General features: G+C 44.0%; 1 protein-coding gene across 14 annotated transcripts in view; it reads right to left on the bottom strand.

Moving 5' to 3' along the window:
* ANKS1A (ankyrin repeat and sterile alpha motif domain containing 1A) overlaps window positions 1-25,575 on the bottom strand; it is a 191,637-nt gene that overhangs the window by 38,203 nt on the left and 127,859 nt on the right. The gene's annotated exons all lie outside the window — the stretch shown is intronic.

The following is a 25,575-nucleotide window of genomic DNA, read 5'->3' as shown; positions in this document are numbered from 1 at the left end:
CCTGAAAATCAAGTACAGGTGCTCACAGCAAGGTACCCTTCTCCTTGGAAAGTACTTGGGATCAACACTGTTAAGACTCCAGCCTTCCAGGGTGGACAGGTTCCATGGCTAAGTTCTCTCAGTCAGGTGCCGTGCACTGAGTACCCTGAGTGCCCTCCCGGCGATTCAGTTCATCCTCACAACCAGCTGGGGGACAGGGGGGACTTCCCTGGTGGCGCAGTGGTTAAAAATCTGCGTGCCAATGCAGGGGACACAGGTTTGAGCCCTGGTCGGGGAAGATCCCACATACTGTGGAACAACTAAGCCCATGCGCCACAACTACTGAGCCTGTGCTCTAGAGCGCACGAGCCACAACTACTGAGCCCATGTGCCGCAACTACTGAAGCCTGCACGCCTACAGCCCATGCTCCACAACAAGAGAAGCCACCACAGTGAGAAGCCCGTGCACTGCAACGAAGAGTAGCCCCCTGCTCGCGGCAACTATAGAAAGCCCGCGCACAGCAATGAAGACCCAATGCAGCCAAAGATAAATTAAAAAAAAAAAAAAAAAGTTCCTCCCACTTTAAAGAGGAGGAAACCAAACATAAGAAAAGTTAAATAACTTCAATAACATGATCACAGGAGTAGAAATATGTGGCCAGTGCCTGATTAATTATCTTCCTAATTCAGCTTATTTAGGGCCTAGCTTCTACTCTAGTAAAGCTCAGAGTAGCATTTCAAATATGTGGGACTGAGGACATTGGAAAGGCAGTGTACACTGATGGAAAGAATGAGAACTTTGAAATAAGAAACCTGAGTTCAAAATCCACTTTAAAAAAAGTCCACTTAATTAGCTGTGGAACCTTGGATAAGTCATTTAACATCTCTTTCAATTTCCCTTTCTATAAAATGTGAAAAAGTTCCTTACTCATGCAATCATTGCTACAGGCAAGTTACTTGACCTGTCTTCTTAAAGCCTCAGTTTCTTCAAAGGCAAAATGAAGACCTCCACACGATGTTCCTATAAAGATGTGAGACAGCACATAAAGAGTCTTAGTGAAGTGTTTGGTTCACTAATGAGGAATTAATTTATTATGACATGAGTTTGAGCAAGCTCTGCATCACCTAAAAGACATGGGCTTCGCTGGATGACATCATCCTAGAAGGAAAGATAAGGTCCTTGCTCCCATAAGCACAGATGGAGAGATCTATTCCTTATCCAACAGCAGTGTCTGTCTGCCCCGCTCCTGGGAGATTTGAGGCCCTGCCACATCCCCAGGCCCCAGCAGAAGGTACTAAAGTGCCTTCTTAAATTAAGTCCTTAGAAGACAGGGTTGAGCCTAAAAGTCATTTAGTTTTCACTCTGTAACCCACTTGAGCAGATGCAAGCCTTCCTTACACCAAGAAACACCTGCAGCCCTTGTAAAACCATAGAGGCCTGGTGAAGGAGTCTGCATGGTCCCCCTTCATTGCTCATTTTAGTGTACAGAGCTTAGAAGGGGTGTGCCCTCATGATTCACATTCATCTGGTTCCAAAAGAAACAGAATTCTACCCCAAAAACAAGTTAATCAAAACCCAGATTCTCGGGCTTCCCTGGTGGCGCAGTGGTTGAGAGTCCGCCTGCCGATGCAGGGGACACGGGTTCGTGCCCCGGTCTGGGAGGATCCCACATGTCGCGGGGCGGCTGGGCCCGTGAGCCATGGCCGCTGGGCCTGCGCGTCCGGAGCCTGTGCTCCACAACAGGAGAGGCCCCAACAGTGGGAGGCCCACGTACCATTAAAAAACAAAAAACAAAAAAAACAGATTCTTTTTTTTTTTTTTTTTTTTTTAAAAAGGACAGACCAGAGGGAAATGGCTTCCTTCTGGCAGAAAATGTTTGGAACTTGCTGCGTGAACAATAGCTCACTTCCTGGATGCTCAGCTGGACACTGCTTCTCCATTCAGGACAAAAGTTTCATGTGAGGGAGGTGACGCCTTTCTACAAGGCAGCTTCTCAGCAGGAGCACAGAGAACCCCAAACAGAGGACAGGGAGGAGAGGGGAGAGCTTGAAGCCGTGGTGTGGGCACCATCCCCTCACCTCAGAGAAAGCTGGGGAAACAGGTGGAGGTTGTGGAATCCCAACACCCACCCTGCAAGTCTGTTAACAACTCAACTGATGGACCAATTAGCTACTCAGTAACTAGCCCAGCGCCAACCATGTTCACAGCGGGCAGGAGTCTCCCAGGCACACCTGTGGGTCTTCTGCTTCCTCCCACTGAGGGTTCTACTCATCAAGAACCAGTTGGGATCACTTCCAAAACTGTTTAAGATGGTTATATTTGTTGATGGAAACAGAAAATTAAACATTACATAAGCAATGAAATAAGTGCAAAAAGCTGTTTCTGTGGCAACCTGGTAGATGCTTCGAAGAGACTCAATAACAGGATCATCTTTTTAAAATGTGCCCTTGAATTGTGTTGTTGGAGAAACAAACCATAAAAATTTCTAAAAGGATTCTGTGCTCAGACTGCTTCACAAGTGGCCAAATTCTTGCTTTACTTCTAAGAAACTCAATCTAGAAGTTTAAATCAATCGTGTATTACAGATGTGGTTCATGTAATAAACAGGACAGAGAACTCCAAATTAGCAGGTCCACATGGAAAGAAAAAGCCCCAGCTCCACGAAAGACTAGCCTGCTCACCTACACGTTTGGAGTTAAAGTAAAACGTTTGTATCCTTTTTAAAAATGACTTCCTCCTTTAAAAGAGTTTTGTGATTAACCAAACAACCCTAGTCCTGACTGGCCATGTCCAAAGCCTCCTGGGGGAGCTGGTAGCAGTGTCTGATAAGCTCTCGCCTCTGTTATCAATACCCCAAGCTGTGCATGTAGGAATTCTCAAACCACTTTCATTATCTAGTAAGTTTAAACTCCCACAGACACAGAACCCTTCTCCGGCTGCTTTCTCCTAAAGAGCCTCTCCGCTGAGGGCTGGAAAACCATCCCAGGTGACTCGAAGCATACTTCCAGCCCTTCCTCCTTCCTCATCGTGGCTCCTGTTTGAACGGTGCCTTGTACTTTCACTGATCATCACGGCCATGGTCCAGGGCCAAGCAGCCCAGGCTGTGTGATCGCTCCTGGTTACAGAGCCAAGTCATGGGCTCTTATCTGCTATCACCTCAGAGGCCACCTCTCACTAGTCAAACTTCCAGCTGCCACTCATTGCATCCGGCAGGTGGTGAATGGAAACCGCCGTCAGCCTGCCCAGATCTCCAGCTGGGAGCACAGAGACAGAGGGGCATTTCATCTAAGACTTCCACTTGGTCCCCTTACCTTCCTTGGCAGACCATGGGGCAGGGAGGCAAAGCAACTAGAGTCCTCCAAGTCTCAGAGACGTGTTCTAAAGCTCAGGAGCATCGAAGGTCATCCTAAACAAAAAACCTGAGCTAGGAACTAGTCTGTGCTCTCCCCTAACCCCAATCCCAAAAGGCAGTGCAAATAATTATGGAAATGGCATCCTTATATCCCCCCAAATATAATCATGGAAGATAAGACACGTGGAAATACACCACAGGAGTGGTAAGTACATGGAGGATAATTATTTTCCAGGTGGAAAGCAGAGCTCAGGGGTACGGACAACAGTGAACTTGAGATGCCTGACCCTGGCTGCAGGCTGATGTGGGGCCTACTGCTCAGCCCGCCATTCCCACCAACCCACGTCCCTACTGTTCCCGAGATCCCATGCCTGGGCCTGGCAGGCTGCCTCCTCCTCTGCAGCCCCCAAATCTTCACCCTACAATTCCTTCCAGGTCCAGATCTAGTCACCTGTGCTCTTCCATGCTGTGTGGTCTAATATAAAAAAGTATTCCACGTCAGAACAAGAAGAAGGCTTTACCCTTGGTTTGTAACTTTGGCAAAATACATTAACCTACCTGAACCTTGTCTGTAAACGGGGATGAGAACACCTGCTTCGAGGTACAGGATGGGGATTAGACGCGATAACACAGGGAGAGTGGCCGGCACACAGCAAGTGTTCGATAAGCTCTGGTGCCCTGCCAGCACCCTTTTTGGACTGACTGCATCTGAAGTTTCTGTTTTAGGATCCTTACAGCAGAGGCAGCCTGGCTGTCCTGTACTAACACAAACATGCCCGTGTAAATATGGTCCGAGGACTGTGCCCAGTCCTTTGACATAAGTGTACCACGCCTCTTCCGCTTCTTTTGTGTTTCCCACTGGTGCTCCTAGCAGGTACTGAGCGCTGGGCGGGCTTAGTCAATACCCAGTGGAAAACACACAAAGAGCTTTTAAAGTGGTTACACCTTAACCGATTCTTAGGGAGGAATTTGTTTAGGACATAAATCTTTCTTCCATCTGAGATTCTTCCCAAAGAGGAAATGAGAGGAGAAAAGTTGTGGCTTTCCCAGCAGCTGTGTGGCATCTTTCCTCCTAAAATTCCTCCAACGGCATCCTCACTGCGTCACTAAGTTCCTGCCAACATCCTCTTGCATATCAGCCCTGTGCTGACCTCAACCACAAGGAACTTTGTTCTTTCCTCTTAAAAAAATGAAATATTTCCTAAATTACAAAGAGTATATTTTATAATATTGTAATTTCAACAATAATAAATGACCCATCCACATGCTCACCACCTGGTTCAGGAAATAGAACATGGCCAATAGAACACAGTCTTTCCTGGATCAAGGCCCCCCTTCCTGCCCCTCTGAGGCCACCAGCCTCCTGCATTAAATGCTGTCATCCTCTTGCTTTTCTTCAGAATTTGCCACCAATGTCAGTGCTCCTAAGCAACGTGGGCTCCTGTCCCTTTCCTGGCCAAGTGGACAGGAGCACAACTCGATGGCCCTGAAGGAACACAACAGGCTCTGAGCCCAGAGCTCAGGGACAGGGCTCCCTTTGGCTGGTGAGGAAATGGGAAGCCACGGAACAACCCCAGCATTTGAACACACAGTACTGGTAGAGGGAGAGCAACAAACCCTCACTTCTCATCAGGCTGGCAGGGTGAGGTCACATGCCTTCTGGGACTCCTGAGAAAACCCATTCCCTACATGGGCAGCGGCATGAAACGGCTATGGGCTAACCACACCAGACAACCAGAAAGAACACAGCCTTTCCCAAACAGTCTCAGTGGGAACTGCCTGCCCTGGGAATGCCCTGGGGACCTGCACTCTTGGGCCTGTTGGCAAGGGAGTCTGGCAAGATGTGATGACAGAGAACATGGACTTTCTCAGGAAGAACATGAAAGGCTGCACACAGGAGAGGAAAGGCAGAAAAGATGGCCACGCTGCCCCTCTCCACACTGTGAGATCCTGGCACTGGGAGACCCCTGGGCCACCTACCCTGCCAAGACCATCTTTTGCCTTGGCCTGCACCAAGATCCCAGAGCGACCACAACCCACCAGTCCCAACTGTTCTGCAAGCATTTACCAGAGCCAAGACCGTTCCCCAGGGGCTGTGGGTGTGCCCAGGAGGGAGGGCCCTTTGGAAAAGGAGTGGGAGCTACATACAGCCTCAAGACAACACCAAGAGGGAAAGGTCGGTCAGAGGAGCCAAAGAAAGACTGAGTTTACTCATGTTTGAGTGAGACCCAGGCCAACCATTACTTTTAATATTTCTCATAACTTCATAACATCTCTACTGTTGGCTATTTCTCTGTTTCCCATTTTTGTCTTGTTTGATAAGCAGGAACAATTGAAAAGGGGGCTGCGTGCTTACTTCAGAGGCAGCAAAACTGGGGCAACACTTCCACCTTTGTCTCTTCCTCGCAGAGTTCTGGGATAAGAGGAAAGAAGGGGGAGACACAGTGGGGAAGGCAGGCTGAGGAGGTGTGCTGGGCCCGGGGGTCTACAGAGAGAAGAAAGGGTGGAGAGGAGGCTTGCTGATGCCCCCGAGGGTCCCAGGTCAAAGGTCAGGGGTCCCAGGTTGGGCTTCTCACCTCCACTGTTAACTGAGGTACAGGAACGTTGTCTTCTAAGATTCTACCTTTTACACAATCAAATACTTGAGTGACAGATGAACTCAGAGAGAGAGAGTACAAGGTCAGACTGAAGGAGTGTAGTACTCATGGCAACCGTGATCAACAAGAGATTTGTTTTTCTCAAGTATCTTTGAGCTCAGGCTGTGTTTGTGTGTGTGTGTGTGTGTGTTTGCACACACATGCATCAGAATCTCAAATATGCTCCTACACTGTTGAAAATAAACAGGATGGCTCTAGTCAAAACTGTGAAATACCAAACTTCTACCTTCCTTTTTTTCTTTTTATACTTGGCTCCCAGAAGTGAGAATAAGTCCTTGGGCCCTCATCACTGTGTTGATGGCAATGGAGGACAGGAAGGTGGGGGCCACGTGAGGCAGGAAGCCGCAGACTCATCCAGCAGGGACCTTAGAGATGATCCAGGCGAGTCTCTGTTTCGCAGATAAGGAAACTGAGGCTCAGAGACATTCAATAACTTAACCAAGGCAATGACAGGGGCGATACAGGGCTGACCCTTGCTTCTTGCCTCTCTGCTGAGTCGCCCCACTGATCTTGCAGCTGGGGAAGTGGCAGAATACGAAGCAGCCCTTAGGGAAGCCTCCAGAGGGCTGAACCCTGAAGGAAAAAGACCTAAGGTAAAAATGAGCTTCTCTGCATTCTGGGGCTCTTGCCTCTTTTCGGAAAATGACTTCTGTGCAGAACACTGTGCTGTTCCACTTCAAGAGGGGACACGGGGCAGAGGTCCCTGAACTTAGCAAATGTGTGGGCCATTTCCCCTGCTAACTGGGATGATGGGAATGTTATAAGGTTGCCTTTTCATCGTGACACATAAGGACTTTAAAAATCAACACGATGGAAGCATGAGGGAGATCTTCGTGATGATAGAACAATTCTGCATCTTGACTGTGATAATGGCTACATGAACCTACACATAATAAAACTGCATAGAATCACAATCCCACCCCACCCCCGCCAAATGGTGAAATGAGAACAGGGTCTGTGGATTGTACCAACGTCAATTTCCTGACTCTGATATTGTGTGAGAGTTATGTAATGCATTATACCATTGGCAGAAACTGGGTGATGGGTACCAAATAAAGGCCCTCTCTGTACCATTTTCTGAACTCCCTATGAATCTATAATTATTTCAAAACAAAGAATATGAAGAAAGAAAAATTTTAAGTTAACATGAAAACTATCCCTTGTTTTATAAAAGGACAACTGAAATACAAAAAAAGGATGGACATATTTAGAATAAAGGCAGTTAGCAACCAAATACCATCAGCGCCACCATAACACTCCTCATTGTCCCTAATTTTCTCCTTTTATCGTGATTCAGTCAAAATTGTGCTGAGGACTATCTTCGTAAGAATGCAAAATTCTGGTCCTCCATCCTCACCAGCCTGGCAAGCAAAATCACTGTGCCAACAGACCCACCTGAAGGGAGGCCTGGCATACAGCCCCCTTTCTTCCCAGCCCGGTTGGCTTTGGACAGTTCTCTGCAGCCCGGAGAGACTAGAACACAAAAGTGGGACAGGATGGGAGTGCTGTTTGAGGCAGAGGGGAAAGGGCACATAGGGGTTGCTGGCAAGAAATTGAAGTTTCTCTTCTTCTCCTCTTACCAGTGCCCAGAACCCTCTGCTTTTCCTGTTCTCCTCCACCAGAGCAAAGAGACTCAGTGCCAGCCATTTACAATCCCAGGTTTTTTTTGATTTACTGCCCCCTGCCCTCTTTCTGGCTCAGGCTCTGAGATCCAGGGTCTATTCTCACAGCACCCTCTCCTTTCCTGCTGCCACCACCCCTGGCAGCTGCTTTCAGACCCCTGAGGACTTGCCTAGCACATCCCCTCGAGCACCCGGACCCCAGTAGCACTTATGTGTCCTGATAAGTGCCAAGAGGGATGGGGGGGGTGCTCCTCAAAGACTCTCGCGGGTGTGTGGGGGAGCCGCCAAGAAAGCCAAGGAAGCTGAGCCCAACAAGCCCACAGTTTCCAAGTGCAAACACCTGCAGCACTCTGAGGGTTCTTTTGGGCCCCCAGAGCCCTTAGGCCTGGATCCCAGGTGGACTGGAGGGGCGGGGAGTCAATGTCTTGCCCCACCTTCCCGCTAAGGGAGCAGCTCTCGCTCAGAGTGACTGGCTCCCTCCACCCCAGGTCCCTGGTAGGTCTGAGCCCAGGTCCAGAGTGGCAACCTCTCATTAACAAACCCTTTACTGGTTCCCTTTCTTTCACACTCCCTCACTCCCCAAGGAGTGCTTCCTGGGATTCCCTCCCAGATAAACTATTTGCATCTAGATACTGCTTTGGGGGGAACTCAACCTAAGATAGATGGTCACAGGGAATCCCAACGGTGGGGAAATTGGGGCCAAATTTCCACCAAGAATGAACGTATCTCTGTGGGAGTCTGAAAGATGTATGTCACCCTAAGGAGGGAAACTGCCAACAGCGTGGCCACTATCAGATACTAGAAAGCTAATAAAGGGGCAAAAAAAAAACGATTAAAAACTTGATTTGCCTGGGTAATACTCATTATAGCCATTTATATGAACTGCTTTTCATTTGCCTAATTACCACTAGCACAATAATTCCACATATATTAAATGTATCAGATAAAACTTGTATTAAATTTTATTTGGTTTCTAGTGTTACGCAGCCCTATACTTAGCTCTTGTATGTTCATAACTGCATGCTCCGTTGCATTGTCTGTTCACAACTGGAGAAAACACGCCTGAGGCTTACCTCCTAAAGCAGAGGCTGTCAAACTTCAGCGTGCATGGAATCACCCGGAGAGGAGAGTCTCTAACAACCTTGGTTGCTGGGCTCCCCGCAGAGCGTCTAATTCAGTAGGCCTGGGGAGGAGCCAGAGAATTTGAATTCTAGCACGTTCCCAGGTGAAGCTGCTGCTGCTGCTCTGTCATCAAGCTTTGAGACCCACTGCTTTAAAGTGCCATAATGAAGGAGAGAACAAAGGTCAAACTACAAGGTCAAACTTTCCAGTTTGCAACATGAAAGGCTGACAGTCTCTTTCAAGAAAACAGGTGGGGCTTCCCTGGTGGCGCAGTGGTTGAGAATCCGCCTGCCGATGCAGGGGACACGGGTTCGTGCCCCGGTCTGGGAAGATCCCACATGCCGCGGAGCGGCTGGGCCCGTGAGCCATGGCCGCTGAGCCTGCGCGTCCGGAGCCTGTGCTCCGCAAGGGAGAGACCACAACAGTGAGGCCCGCATACCACAAAAAAAAAAAAAAAAAAAAAAAAAAAGAAAACAGGTGGAATCTTCTAACCGTCTAGATCAGTCACTCAAGCCAAGTCAGATTTGGTATGCTGGTACCTTTACCATAAAGGGTAAAATTAACTCTGCTACTCAAACAAGTCCCAGGAGATCTGGGTCTGCTCCTTTATTCAACCAGTGGGAGTGCCCCCTGTGTGCTGAAGATGTTGCTAAGCAACAGAGGTTTGGGCACTGTCAAAGGTCTCATGAGACTCTGGGTAGGTCACATCCTCTATGGGCTTCAGTTTACTAACCTCTAAAGGAGATAACTCATAATTAGGGAAACATCCAGATCTGCCATTTTACAATGAATCAAAGCAGTATTGTGGCTCAAAGCAACAATATTCTGCCCGGCTGTGTGGGCAACGTGATGAGAAATATGGGTAAGATACTAGCTGTTCCAACAGGCCGACTGTGACAGGGCAGGTGAAGACCTGGTCAGTCCAATTTGAGTCAACGAATGACCCCAATTAAAGGTGTTGCCAAGGTAGGTCAGTACTATGTCCAATTCCAACCAAAGAATGTAAAAGCACCCAGCGTGAAATCCATGTCCATAATTGGTACTCCCCTGATATATTATGATATTTAATCACTCCAGCTGCTGAAGGGAAAACCAGAGCCACTCACTAGAATTAAGGATGCTATGATAACCTCCTCAACTGGGGTTTTAAATGAGCCTTGTGCGAACAGCTTTCCTGCTTTGAATGCAAAGCAGGATGCCAGTGTAGAGAGGCAGGGCAGCCACCTGTGAAGGGCAGCCACTGATGCCACCGCTCTATTTCTGAGAGGCCTGGCTTCTGAACCAATCTCCTGATGTGTCCCAGGCAAAGCACTGACTTTCCAGACTCCACGGGGAACCTGCAGGAAACATTCTTGCTTTATTCTACTTTACAGATAGAGAAACTGATACCCAGAGATGACCACAGTTTGTTCAAAATCACCAACAAATCAACTGTGGAACTGAGGAGAGGAGTGAGGCCAACCCAGGTTGGCAACATCCAATCAGCACGCGGCTAAGTGTGAGGGCGAAAAGAACTCAGTTAAAACAAACATCTGCCCTAAGACCCACATGACAACGTGGCATTAAGGTTAAACAGGCAGAAACAGAGTCCAGCAATGGCAGTATCGAGGAGGGGCACCACGGGGCAGGGGCACACTTATCCCCGCCAAGCCAACCCAGAGAGAAATACAATTCTTTTATATATAAACAAGTAACATTTTCTTAGTCTCACATAAGGTATAAACAAAATCATATTCAGGAAACTATTTTTGTTGAACACACAAAACAAGCAAAAACACTGAAGCACATCATTAAGACAAGCCCCTAGCCCCTTCTTTCAATTAGACTGCTGCCCCGAAACCCTCCTTATACAGAATTCAGGAGCCACAGACTCCCTTCACAGAAGCTCCCAGAGACAAGCAACAATGTCTTTTATCTGTGCCCCCAGCACTCAGCCCCTAGAACAGTGCCTGACACAGAGCTAGCAACTAATAAATACCTGCTGATAAAGTGGACGGTCTCAGTCCGCCTGGACAGGCACTGACAGTGTGGCCAAGAAGAGGGCTCCAGGGAGGCCAGCCAGTGCCTTTGCACCTGTTACTCATGGTGAGACGGTTCCTAAGCCAATGTGTGCCACCTACTCACAGGGTAATGAGTCCCATAGGCTTAGGATCACCCGTGTAAAGTGAGCTCTCTCCTTGATCTGTCCTAATATACAACCTTTCAGTGTCTGCATCTGCATTTCATCTCATTGTGCCGGGATTTAGGAACAAGGCTGTGCTTTGCCTATTTAGTCCTGCTGTGATTTCACAGGTGTCAATCATACTCTCAGCCCAGGCTTCCTTTCTTCAGACATGGAGCCCTTACCTGTGGAGAGTTAACTGCCTCTAACCAAGCTCACCTCGGATTTATGATGCTGCATTTCCTTTCGTAACTCAAAACTGAGAAAATATAGACACAATTACCATGTTATATAAAATTGAGCAAATAATGCAATGATATTGGCCTGAGTAATGCTAAGCATACAAAGGCTTGGAAGTGTATTTTAATTAAGACAAGTAGGAAGCATTTGTCTAAACAATCAAGTAAAGGGCACAGCCACAAACTTGGTAGGGGTATACCATGGTCTCCAAATGTAGCATTTTCCACAAGCCGGGTTGAGCCCAGTAAATGCTGCTTTGTGGAATGACTGTGGGTGTTCCCACCAGTGATGACTTCAAATAAAACACTCAGCAGAGCTCTCTCCCAGGAACGGGGCCTGAACAGGCTGCAACATCCAACCTGCTCAGGTCCATCTGGGCAGGTGAACCCCTTCCAGAGCACTGAGAGACGTTACTGCATCTGTACATGAGGACCAGTAGAAGCTTTCTTCCCTGAGATCAGCCTCTGTTCCCATCCTCAAGGGTCCAGGAGATTTGACAGTGAAATCTCTGTCAGCGGTGAAACAAATGCATCCATCACTAAGCTCTGGCCTTTTATACTGGCAGTTCTCAAATGGTTGCCTGGGATGAAAAAAGGCCGAATCTAATTGAACCTTCAGGAGGAATTTAGAACAGAGAAACAGCATTATCTGAGCTGGAGCACGGCCAGACCCCTGGGTTAATAACCCAACAGGGGAAACTCATCAAGGACCTTCATTCTGGATCAGCAGCAATACTTCTGATTTTTAAAAAATGGGCTTTGGAAAATTTCCTTTTTCGACAAATCAATTCCACCAGCACCATATATGTCAGAGATGCTAACTCTTTGCTCTATCAAATAAGTGCCTGTGAAGCCTGTAAATGGCTTTAAACACATGGGCCCAGCTGAGGAGGATTCCTTGAGTTCTGCATTCACTTTACTGTAGCAAGTCCTTCTGGAGACCTACAGGGACAGATGGAACTACCTGGGCAGGAGCTGATATTTTAACTGAAATATACCGTGTTTGGTTCTTTTCTCCTTTCAATCTAATTTAAAAGATTAGGGGCCAAGAACTGGCCAATGCTATTTCTGGCCTTGACTTAAATATATGATACTTGAAAACAGAAAGAGTTGTAACACCCACTGTGACATTTGCAAGGAGGGCTTTTATTTTCAACATTCTTTAGAACTGTTAACTATTTTATGTATGGGGGAAGGGGCAAGCAGGAAACAGAGTTACCTTAAAACTTATACTGGCATTTAAATGTAAAATTCAACACTCCCTCTTCAAATTAGAATGTTTTCGCAAAACATTTTTTGGCTTAAAAAAAATTGGAGTGGGCTTCCCTGGTGGCGCAGTGGTTGGGAGTCCGCCTGCCGATGTAGGGGACACAGGTTCGTGCCCCGGTCCGGGAGGGTCTCACGTGCCGCGGAGCGGCTGGGCCCGTGAGCCATGGCCACTGAGCCTGCGCTTCCGGAGCCTGTGCTCCGCAACGGGAGAGGCCACAGCAGTGAGAAGCTCGCGTACCGGGAAAAAAAAAAAAAAAAAAAAAAAAGAAAGAAAATTGGGGTGGGAGGAGCTAATCAAATTGAATGAGAAATCCATAAAACATTGGCAGTAACCCCCTTCTGAAATCCATAAATTTCACAGATGGGCACAGATGTGCCCATTTGTGAAGCAAATTATTGTGCATATTCTCCAGAATCCCTCATTTGTGGTATAAAAGGGCTACTACTTATTACTAGAGAATGAAAAAGTGAATAAAATTCAAGATTTAAGGGTGAGTTGGTGAAGGACTTAATTATTCTATCTCCCTCCGGAAGAAAAAGAAAGCTATCTAGGCCCAAGCCTGGAAAGGTCCTCAGCCATCCAAACCTGAGCCCTTTGGAGTGACCACAACATTTTAAGGACAGAGGACCTCCGACATCCTTCCGAGGTCCTTAATCACTGACACATTTCTAAGTGTTTCTTTTGGGCTGGGAAGCATATAGGCTTGTAAAAATGAACTGTGATTACTATCCTTGAAACGTCTCTAATCTGGTTAGGGAGACAGGCCATGCACAAAAAGACAAGATCAGCAATGCCCTACGTGCCAAATTAGTGCCTGAGGAGAGACTGCCAAATGAAAAGCCTCTGCAATCTCAGGCTGTGAGTGGGCAGGTTCTGTGGCCAACAGAGACTTGCCCTCCTCCTCTCCCTGACTGGGCCCTGGTCCTCAGGACTCTTGTCAAGCTAATGCCGTTGATCTAAACTGAGGCCCCCCACCCCTCCCACCTCTCACAGCACTTCCTTTTTCTTCAAGAGGGCTGATCTTTGTTTGTGACAATGTATTTTTTTTGTTTGTACTTGTTTAATATGTCTTTCCCTTTTGACTGTAAGTCCCTCAAAAGCTGGGTAAGTGTTTATTCTGTTTACTATTTCACTTCTGTATGCCCAGCACCTACAACAATGAGGACACAGTAGGCTCTCAATAACTATGTTGAATGAATGAATGAGCAAGCATTTAAAGAAGGGTGGCATTTGAACAAGAAGAAATGGAGAAAGCCATTCCAACAGGGACAAAGGTATAAACCAAAGTGTAGAGGAAAAGAGTGGGTAAAGGAATTGACAGGAACCAGATAAACAGAGTACAAGATGAGAGAGAAAGCCATGTATAGAAGCTGGAATCGGGTCATTCTCTAGAGACCCATGAATCAATCCACCAGGCCAGGGAATCTGGACTTTGTACTGTAGCAATAGGGCACTGGGGAAGGTTTTCAGTCAGGGGAGATAACACAAAATATTTAGGAACATGACAAGGCAGCCACACGTATGACAGACTAGAGGAGAAGCCCAGCAGCAAGGAGAATACTGAGGAGGGGGCTATCGAGGTGACACCAGGAAGGCAGGTGGGAATGGAGAGGAAGGGGAGAGATTCTGGGAGGAAACCTTGGTGACTGACACAGGATGGGGAGGAGAGGGAGAGTTCAGAGTGAAGCGCATATGAGGGCTTGCAACATCCTTTACAGGGCCAGGTGTGGGGATCACTTATACCACACAGACCTTCCCGCTTCTCATCTTTCTATTGATTTCAAAAGGAAAATTGGTATTTTTTAAAAAAAGCATCTTTACCTACAAATTAACCCACCCATGGTGGGTTCTACAGCTGCTAAACACTACCTGAGAAGCCCTCAGGGACCAGGCAAGATGATCACGCTGTCAGGTGGTGAGCAGGTATAGTCACTCTTCCGTGATGGGGTACAGAGACCTATGCTGATTTTGCCAAAAAGCACAATGGGGGAGAGGCTGAGCTCTGTCTCCCAGGCAGGAAGCACAGGAAGAAGCTTCACAAGGCAACAAGCAGCCCCCAGTCACTTCACAGAGCAGCTTTCTGTACGACCCCCTCAGGGGGAAGTGGGGGCTCTGAAAGGGTCACACACACTGTCCCTTGATTTGGGTTCACGGACAAATTGGTCTCCGTACTTTTTCAGGAGAGTAGGAGGCACGTCAAACTCCTTGGCGAAGCATTACTAAGTGGCATTTGACAAGAAAACCTCATCAGAATATATATTGCAATCTGTGATGATGTCATACGACTCCAAGAGGACCTGAGGACCTCAATGCAGCAGCCAGAGAACAGAAGCGGTGTGAGAACAAGCCATTTGAGCAGAGGGGGAAGGAGCTGGGTTAGCTGGCAAAGAAATGAGGTTTGAGGGTGGGAGGACATAACTGCAGCCTTAAATATCTGAAGAACTGTTAAGCAGGACAGTGTGCGTGGTCCAGAAGGTAGAACCAGAACTGATGGGGTGGAAGTCACAGATTTTAGCTGGAAACAAGAAAGGAGTGTCCACAATTTCACACAAGTAATGGTGGACGGCAGAGGGGGTCACTTGGGGCTTCCAAGAAAAAGCCTAACGATCACTTCAGGCAACACAGAAGTGACTTTGTTCATAAGGCATTTGGACTACCTGGTAACTCAGACTCCTTCTGATTTCTTGATTTGAGAATTTGCTAGAAATCGCCCTATAACTCTGCGAGCCACAAAAGAAAACACCTTATAGTCTTCTGTCCGGGACATCAGTACAGGGAGGAAATGCTTTGAACCTTAAAAGTGAAAAGGAAAACTCATGCTTTTTCCCAGGAGTCCCCTCTTCCAAGTTACTTTCCTTCATTTACCTAGACAAAACTTCTTTCTGGAGTTGGGGAGAAAAGTAAAATAGTACTGCAATAAATTGGGGTTAAACAAGAGGAATTGAAAAGTAACTGCTAATTAATGCCAAAACGAAAATTCAGCTCACCTATGTGCTAACTACAACCTCATTAAGACTTAAAAGCTCTAACTGGCTTCTGTCATTTAAAAATTCCAACATCTTAAACAAGTCATTTCAGCTTGCAGACTTTAGTGTCCTCACTTGGAAAACTAAATCAAATAGTGGGCAAGATCAAATAGCTGCTATAAAAATCAACAGGATGATGGGCTTCCCTGGTGGTGCAGTGGTTGGGAGTCCGCCTGCCGATGCAGGGGACACGGGTTTGTGCCCCGGTCTGGGAGGATCCCACATGCCGTGGAGTGGCTGGGCCCGTGAGCCACGGCCACTGGGCCTGTGCGTCCAGAGCCTGTGCTCCGCAACAGGAGAGGCCGCAGCGGTGAGAGGCCCGCGTACCACTGGAAAAAAAAAAAAAAATCAACAGGATGTTTGGTCTTGGCAACGATTTTTTGGATTTGACAACAAAACCAAAGGCAACAAAAGCAAAAATAAACAAACTAAAAAGCTGCACAGCAAAGGAAACCAGTAATAAAATGAAAAGGTAACTAATGGACTGGGAGAGAATATTTGCAAACCACATACCCAATAAGGGGTTAATATCCAAGATATACAAGGAATTCAACTCAATAGCAAAAAATCCCAAGTAACTCAATTTAAAAATGGGCAAAGGACCTAAACAGACATTTTCCTAAAGAAGATATACAAATGGCCAACAGGTACATGAAAAGGTGCTCAACATCATTAAGCAACAGAGAAATGCAAATTAAAACCACATCAGATATCATCTCACACATGTTAGAATGGCTGTTATCAAAAAGACAAAAGTGTTGGTGAGGATGCAGAGAAAGGCAACCCTTGTACACAGTTGATGGGAACGTAAACCAGTACCGTCACTGTGGAAAACCATATGGAGGTTCCTGAAGAAACTAAAAACAGAACTACCATATGATCCAGCAATTCTACTTCTGGGTTTATATTCAAAGGAAATGAAATCACTATCTCAAAGAGATATATCTGTGCTCCCATGTTCATAGCAGCACTGTTTACGATAGCCAAGGTATGGAAACAACCCAAGAGTCTGTTGACAGATGAATGAATAAGGAAAATGTGGAGTATTACTTTTATTACTTTATAAAAAAATTATAAATTATAATATTACGCACACAATGGAATATTATTCAGCCTTAAAAAAAGAAGGATATCCTGTCATTTGAAACTACATGGATGAACCTGGAGTATATTTTGCTAAGTGAAATAAGCCAAGACAGAGAAAGAGAAATACCCCATGATATCACTTATGTGTAGAAACTTAAAAAAAAGTCACTCATAGAACTAGGGGAAATAGGGGAAGGCTGGTAAAAGGGTACAAACTTTCAGTGATAAGATAAATAAGGTTTGGGCTTCCCTGGTGGCGCAATGGTTGAGAGTCCGCCTGCCGATGCAGGGGACACGGGTTTGTGCCCCGGTCTGGGAAGATCCCACATGCCGCGGAGTGGCTGGGCCCCGTGAGCCATGGCTGCTGAGCCTGCGCGTCCGGAGGCTGTGCTCCGCAACGGGAGAGGCCACAGCAGTGAGAGGCCCGCATACCGGAAAAAAAAAAAAAAAAAAAAAAAAAAAAAGATAAATAAGGTTTGAGGATCTAACGTATAACATAGTGACTGACTATAGCTGATAATACTGTGTTTATTATATAATCAAAATTTGCTAATGGAGTAGAATGTCAACATTCACACCAAAAAAAAAAGTAAATATGTGAGGTGACAGACGTACTAATTAACGCAATGTGGGGAATTCTTTCACAACTTATATGTATATTAAATCATCACGTGTATACTTAAATACCTTACAATTCTATTTTACATCAATAAAGCTGGGAAAAAGTCAACGGATGGCATTACTCCCTATATAAAAATAAATTCCAGAAGAAACAAAGATTTAAACCTAAAAAGTGAAATGATAAAACTACTAGAAGAAAATAAGAAAATGCCGCTTTTTTTTTTTCTGGTATTTGTATAATAAGGAAGATCTTTTTAACTAGGACACAAAATCCTGGTTTTAAAAAAGTCATTAAAGGAGGAGGAACCAAGATGGCGGAGTAGAAGGACGTGCTCTCACTCCCTCTAGCGAGAACACCAGAATCACAACTAGCTGCTGGACAATCATCGACAGGAAGACACAGGAACTCACCAAAAAAGATACCCCACATCCAAAGACAAAGGAGAAGCCACAATGAGATGGTAGGAGGGGCACAATCACAGTAAAATCAAATCCCATAACTGGTGGGTGGGTGACTCACAGACTGGTGAACACTTATACCACAGAAGTCCACCCACTGGAGTGAAGGTTCTGAGCCCCACGTCAGGCTTCCCAACCTGGGGGTCCAGCAACAGGAGGAGAAATTCCTAGAGAATCAGACTTTGAAGCCTAGTGGGAATTGATTGCAGGACTTCGACAGGACTGGGGGAAACAGAGACTCCACTCTTGGAGGGCACACACAAAGTAGTGTGCGTGTCGGGACCCAGGGGAAGGAGCAGTGACCCCAGGGGAGATGGAACCAGACCTACCTGCTAGTGTTGGAGGGTCTCCTGCAGAGGCAGGGGGTGGCTCTGGTTTACCATGGGGACAAGGACACTGGCAGCAGAAGTTCTGGGAAGTACTCTTTGGTGTGAGCCCTCCCAGAGTCTGTCATTAGCCCCACCAAAGAGCCCAGGTAGGCTCCAGTATTGGGTTGCCTCAGGCCAAACAACCAACAGGGAGGGAACCCAGCCCCACCCATCAACAGTCAAGTGGAGTAAAGTTTTACTGAGCTCTGCCCACCAGAGCAACAGTCAGCTCTACCCACCACCAGTCCCTCCCATCAAGCCTCTTAGATAGACTCATCCACCAGAAGGAAGACAGCAGAAGCAAGAAGGACTACAATCCTGCAGCCTGTGGAACAAAACCCACATTCACAGGAAGATAGACAAGATGAAAAGGCAGAGGGCTATATACCAGATGAAGGAACAAGATAAAACCCCAGAAAAACAACTAAATGAAGTGGAGATAGGCAACCTTCCAGAAAAAGAATTCAGAATATTGATAGTGAAGATGATCCAGGACCTCGGAAAAAGAACGGAGGCAAAGATCGAGAAGATGCAAGAAATGTTTAACAAAGACCTAGAAGAATTAAAGAACAAACAAACAGAGAAGAACAATACAATAACTGAAATGAAAACTACACTAGAAGGAATCAATGGCAGAATAACTGAGGCAAAAGAATGGATAAGTGACCTGGAAGACAGAATGGTGGAATTCACTGCTGCAGAACAGAATAAAGAAAAAAGAATGAAAAGAAATGAAAACAGCCTGAGACCTCTGGGACAACATTAAATGCAACAACATTCGCATTATAGGGGTCCTAGAAAGAGAAGAGAGAAAGGACCTGAGAAAATATTTGAAGAGATTATAGTCGAAAACTTCCCTAACATGGGAAAGGAAATAGCCACCCAAGTCCAGGAAGCGCAGTGAGTCGCATACAGGATAAACCCAAGGAGAAACATGCTGAGACGCATAGTAATCAAACTGGCAAAAATTAAAGAAAAAGAAAAATTATTGAAAGCAGCAAGGGAAAAATGACAAATAACATACAAGGGAACTCCCATAAGGTTAACAGCTGATTTCTCAGCAGAAACTTACAGGCCAGAAGGGAGTGGCATGACATATTTAAAGTGATGAAAGGGAAGAACCTACAACCAAGATTACTCTACCAGGCAAGGATCTCATTCAGATTCGATGGAGAAATCAAAAGCTTTACAGACAAGCAAAAGCTAAGAGAATTCAGCAACACCAAACCAGCTCTACAACAAATGCTAAAGGAACTTCTCTAAGTGGGAAACACAAGAGAGGAAAAGGACCTACAAAAACAAACCCAAAACAATTAAGAAAATGGTAATAGGAACATACATATCGATAATTACCTTAAACGTGAATGGATTAAATGCTCTAACCAAAAGACACAGGCTTGCTGAAAGAATACAAAAACAAGACCCATATATATGCTGTCTACAAGAGACCCACTTCAGACCTAGGGACACATACAGACTGAAAGTGAGGGGATGGAAAAAGATATTCCATGCAAATGGAAACCAAAAGAAAGCTGAGTAGCTATACTCATATCAGATAAAATAGAAAATAGATTTTAAAATAAAGAATGTTACAAGAGACAAGGAAGGACACTACATAATGATCAAGGGATCAATCCAAGAAGAAGATATAACAATTATCAATATATATGCACCCAACATAGGAGCACATCAATACATAAGGCAACAGCTAGCAGCTATAAAAGAGGAAATCAACAGTAACACAATAATAGTGGGGAACTTTAACACCTCACTTACACCAATGGACAGATCATTCAAAATGAAAATAAAAAAGGAAACAGAAGCTTTAAATGACACAACAGACCACATAGATTTAATTGATATTTATAGGACATTCCACCCAAAAACAGCAGATTATACTTTCTTCTCAAGTGCGCACACAACATTCTCCAGGATAGATCACATCTTGGATCACAAATCAAGCCTCAGTAAATTTAAGAAAATTGAAATCATATCAAGCATCTTTTCTGACCACAACGCTATGAGATTAGAAATTAATTACAGGGAAAAAATGTAAAAAACACAAAACACATGGAGGCTAAACAATACATTACTAAATAACCAAGAGATCACTGAAGAAATCAAAGAGGAAATCAAAAAATACTTAGAGACAAATGACAATGAAAACACGACAATCCAAAACCTATGGGATGCAGCAAAAGCAGTTCTAAGAGGGAGGTTTATAGCTATACAAGCCTACCTTAAGAAACAAGAAATATCTCAAATAAACAATCTAACCCTACACCTAAAGGAACTAGAAAAAGAAGAACAAACAAAACCCAAAGTTAGCAGAAGGAAAGAAATCATAAAGATCAGAGCAGAAATAAATGAAATAGAAACAAAGAAAACAGTAGCAAAGATCAATAAAACTAAAAGCTGGTTCTTTGAGAAGATAAATAAAATTGATAAACCATTAGCCAGACTCATCAAGGAAAAGAGGGAGAGGACTCAAATCAAAAAAATTAGAAATGAAAAAGGAGAAGTTACAACAGACACCGCAGAAATACAAAGCATCCTAAGAGACTACTACAAGCAACTCTATGCCAATAAAATGGACAACCCAGGGCTTCCCTGGTGGCGCAGTGGTTGAGAATCCGCCTGCCGATGCGGGAGACACAGGTTCGTGCCCTGGTCCGGGAAGATCCCACATGCCGCGGAGCGACTGAGCCCGTGAGCCATGGCCGCTAGGCCTGCGCATCCGGAGCCTGTGCTCTGCAACGGGAGAGGCCACAACAGTGAGAGGCCCGCATACCGGGAAAAAAAAAAAAAAAAAAAAAAAAAGGACAACCTGGAAGAAATGGACAAATTCTTAGAAAGGTATAACCTTCCAAGACTGAACCATGAAGAAACAGAAAATATGAACAGACCAATCACAAGCACTGAAATTGAAACTGTGATTCAAAATCTTCCAACAAACAAAAGCCCAGGACCAGATGGCTTCACAGGTGAATTCTATCAGACATTTAGAGAAGAGCTAACACCTATCCTTCTCAAACTCTTCCAAAAAATTGCAGAGGAAGGAACGCTCCCAAACTCATACTATGAGGCCACCATCACCCTGATACCAAAACCAGACAAGTTTACCACAAAAAAAGAAAATTACAAACCAATATCACTGATGAATATAGATGCAAAAATCCTCAACAAAATACTAGCAAACAGAATTCAACAACACATTAAAAGGATCATACACCATGATCAAGTGGGATTTATCCCAGGGATGCAAGGATTCTTCAATATATGCAAATCAATCAATGTGATACACCATATTAACATTTAAGAATAAAAACCATATGATTATCTGAATAGATGCAGAAAAGGCTTTTGACAAAATTCAACACTGACTTATGATAAAAACTCTCCAGAAAGTGGGCATAGAGGGAACCTACCTCAACATAATTAAGGCCATATATGACAAACCCACAGCAAACATCATTCTCAATGGTGAAAACCTGAAAGCATTTCCTCCAAGATCAGGAACAAGACAAGGATGTCCACTCTCACCACTATTATTCAACATAGTTTTGGAAGTCCTAGCCACGGCAATCAGAGAAGAAAAAGAAATAAAAAGGAATACAAATTGGAAAAGAGCAAGTAAAACTGTCACTGTTTGCAGATGACATGACACTATACATAGAGAATCCTAAAGATGCCACCAGAAAACTACTAGAGCTAATCAATGAATTTGGTAAAGTAGCAGGATACAAAATCAATGCACAGAAATATCCTGCATCCCTATATACTAATGATGAAAAATGTGAAAAATAAATTAAGGAAACACTCCCATTTACCACTGCAATAAAAAGAATAAAATACCTAGGAATAAACCTACCGAGGGAGACAAAAGACCTGTATGCAGAAAACTATAAGACACTGATGAAAGAAATTAAAGATGATACCAACAGATGGAGAGATATACCATGTTCTTGGATTGGAAGAATCAATATTGTGACAATGACTACACTACCCAAATCAATCTACAGATTCAATGCAATCCCTATCAAATTACCAATGGCATTTTTTACGGAACTAGAACAAATCATCTTAAAATTTGTATGGAGACACAAAAGACCCCCAAGTAGCCAAAGCAGCCTTGAGGGAAAAAAACAGAGCTGGAGGAATCAGATTCCCTGACTTCAGACTATACTACAAAGCTACAGTAATCAAGACAATATTGTACTGGCACAAAAACAGAAACACAGATCAATGGAACAAGATAGAAAGCCCACAGATAAACCCACGCACCTATGGTCAACTAATCTATGACAAAAGAGGCAAAGATATACAATGGAGAAAAGACAGTCTCTTCAATAAGTGGTGTTGGGAAAACTGGACAGCTACATGTAGAAGAATGAAATTAGAACACTCCCTAACACCATACACAAAAATAAACTCAAAATGGATTTGAGACCTAAATGTAAGACTGGATAGCATAAAACTCTTAGAGGAAAACATAGGAAGAACACTCTTTGACATAAATCACAGCAAGATCTTTTTTGATCCATCTCCTAGAGTAAAGGAAATAAAAACAAAAATAAACAAATGGGACCTAATGAAACTTAAAAGCTTTTGCACATCAAGGGAAACCATAAACAAGACGAAAAGACAACCCTCAGAATGGGAGAAAATATTTGCAAACGAATCAACGGACAAAGGATTAATCTCCAAAATATATAAACAGCTCATGCAGCTCAATATTAAAGAAACAAACAACCCAATCCAAAAATGGGCAGAAGACCTAAATAGACATTTCTCCAAAGGAGACATAAAGATGGCCAAGAAGCACATGAAAAGCTGCTCAACATCACTAATTATTAGAGAAGTGCAAATCAAAACTACAATGAGGTATCACCTCACACCAGTTAGAATGGGCATCATCAGAAAATCTACAAACAGCAAATGCTGGAGAGGGTGTGGAGAAAAGGGAATCCGCTTGCACTGTTGGTGGATATGTAAATTGATACAGCCACTAAGGAGAATAGTATGGAGGTTCCTTAAAAAACTAAAAATAGAATTACCATATGATCCAGCAATCCTACTACTGGGCATCTACCCAGAGAAAACCATAATTCAAAAACACATGCACCCCAATGTTCATTGCAGCACTATTTACAATAGCCAGGTCATGGAAGCAACCTAAATGCCCATAGACAGATGAATGGATAAAGAAGTTGTGGTACATATATACAATGGCATAGTACTCAGCTGTAAAAAGGAACAAAATTGAGTCATTTGTTGAGACGTGGACAGATCTAGAGACTGTCATACAGGATGAAGTAAGTCAGAAAGAGAAAAACAAATATTGTGTATTAACGCATTTATGTGGAACCTAGAAAAATGGTACAGATGAGCTGGGTTGCAGGGCAGAAGTTGAGACACAGATGTAGAGAATAGATGTATGGACACTTAGAGGGGAAAACTGTGGTGGGGTGGGGATGGTGGTGTGCTGAATTGGGCGATTGGGATTGACACGTATACACTGATGTGTATAAAACTGATGACTAATAAGAACCTGCAGTATAAACAAACAAAAAAACAACTAATACTAAACTTTCTTTTGGTTATTTGTATGGAAATACGTTAATATAAATGTTTCAGACATTACATGAAATTTCTAAAAATCTTACATGTTCTGGTATAATGTTATAAGTCATAATTCTAGTTATTACTTTAAAATGTGTATCTCAGAAAAAACTAAATTTCCTTGTCAATTGCATTATTATGAACTTGCATCAAATCTTTAACCACGGTCATTTTTAAGTCTTTTGTCATTTACAGGCAGTTCTGGGTGTACTCTGATGCTTTTGCAAATATGGTCCTATAAAAGGGTTTCATCTTCAAGGAATTCATGGAAAAGATTCTGACAAGTACAGGTTTCTGGTAACTGACTATACTGCTGAACTGAATGAATAAGCATTTTCAGAACTCTAATGGAAAACTGATGAACTCATAAAATGTTAACAAAAGATGAAGATGAAAAAAAATTAATTACATGGGACTGAGTGAACTGATGAGGATGATTATAATTTTTGTGACTTTCTGTTTGAATTAAAAAAAAAATCCCACAAGGACTCAGAGGCAAAAAATATACCAATCAATTTTCACTGCAAAGTAAAGGAGCTGTTACAGTGGAGGATTACTGGACTGAATGTCAATATTATGACATAGTATGAGTATGTTTTGTGTTTGGTAATTGCAATCATTGTTGCTTTTGTTGTGGTCATCCATTTACAATGCTTGGTGTCAGTGTATTTATCTCTTGTAAAAATAAAATACAGTGTGTATGTGTGTGTGTGTGTGTGTGTGTGTGTGTGTGTGTGTGTGAAAAAAGTCATTAAAGAAAAGATTGATAGATTCATTTATATAAAAATTTTAGGACTTCCCTGGTAGTGCAGTGGTTAAGAATCTGCCTGCCAATGCAGGGGACATGGGTTCGAGTCCTGGCCCGGGAAGATCCCACATGCCGCAGAGCAACTAAGCCCGTGGCTCCACAGCTACTGAGCCTGAGCTCTAGAGCTCATGAACCACAACTACTGAGCCTACATGCCACAACTACTGAAGGCTGCAGGCCAAGAGCCCATGCTCCGCAACAAGAGAAGCCACGACAATGAGAAGCCCACACATCGCAACAAAGCGTAGCCCCTGCTGACTGCAACTAGAGAAAGCCCGCGTGCAGCAACAAGGACCCAACACAGCCACAAATTAATTAATTAATTAATTTGTAAAAAAATTGCAGTGCTAAAATAAGTATGTTTAAAAAAAAAATTTTAAATTTCTGCATGTTGAAAAAAAAAACACAAACAACCAAACTCCAAATACCATAAACAAAGCCAAAAGACAAACTCATATCACAGATAAAAGGTTAATTTCTTCAAACATAAAGAGCTTCTACAAACGAAAAGAGATCGATTCGAAGAAAAGAAAGGAACAAGCACAATCCAGAAAACAGGTTTTTTTTAAAGCATATGAAAAGATGGTACCTCACTCTTAATGAAAGACACCCACTTCAAAACTATACTAAAATAACATTACCAACCTGTTAACCAAAAGAGATTAAAAAGCCAACAACCCCCAGGTTGGTGAGGTGTAGAGAAACAGGTGCTCTTTGTGTGTATGAGAGTAAATTTAACATCCATAAACCCTTTAAGATACCTGTTTACCTTCTGGAAATTTATCTTAAAATAACTTTGTATAAGGATATGCATTGCAGCATTACTCTTCATTAGTGTTGACTAAAAAAGATGCACGTGAGAGTTACGAGGTAAGTTTTAATGGAGGCAAAATGAGGACTATAGCCTGGGAGTCAGCATTTCAGATAGCTCTGAGAAACTGCTCCAAAGAGTTAGTGGGGAAGGTCAGTATGTATGTGACTTTAGTGAAGGAGGAGTACATGTAATCAAGCACATAAGTTTTTGCAGAAGGTTTCTGCTAGTCTTGTGAAGGTTACTGCTCATCATCACCATGAAGGATTTTAGTGCTTTTCTAGATATGCAGAGATACAAAAATTGGGCTCAGAGAGCTTCCCTGGTGGCACAGTGGTTAAGAATCTGCCTGCCAATGCAGGAGACACGGG

The sequence above is a fragment of the Kogia breviceps genome, chromosome 10 (assembly GCF_026419965.1).
Source record: "Kogia breviceps isolate mKogBre1 chromosome 10, mKogBre1 haplotype 1, whole genome shotgun sequence".
In the NCBI taxonomy this organism is placed as follows: domain Eukaryota; kingdom Metazoa; phylum Chordata; class Mammalia; order Artiodactyla; family Physeteridae; genus Kogia; species Kogia breviceps.
The sequence above is the reverse complement of the archived record's forward strand: the minus strand, read 5'-3'. Positions and strand labels throughout refer to the sequence as shown.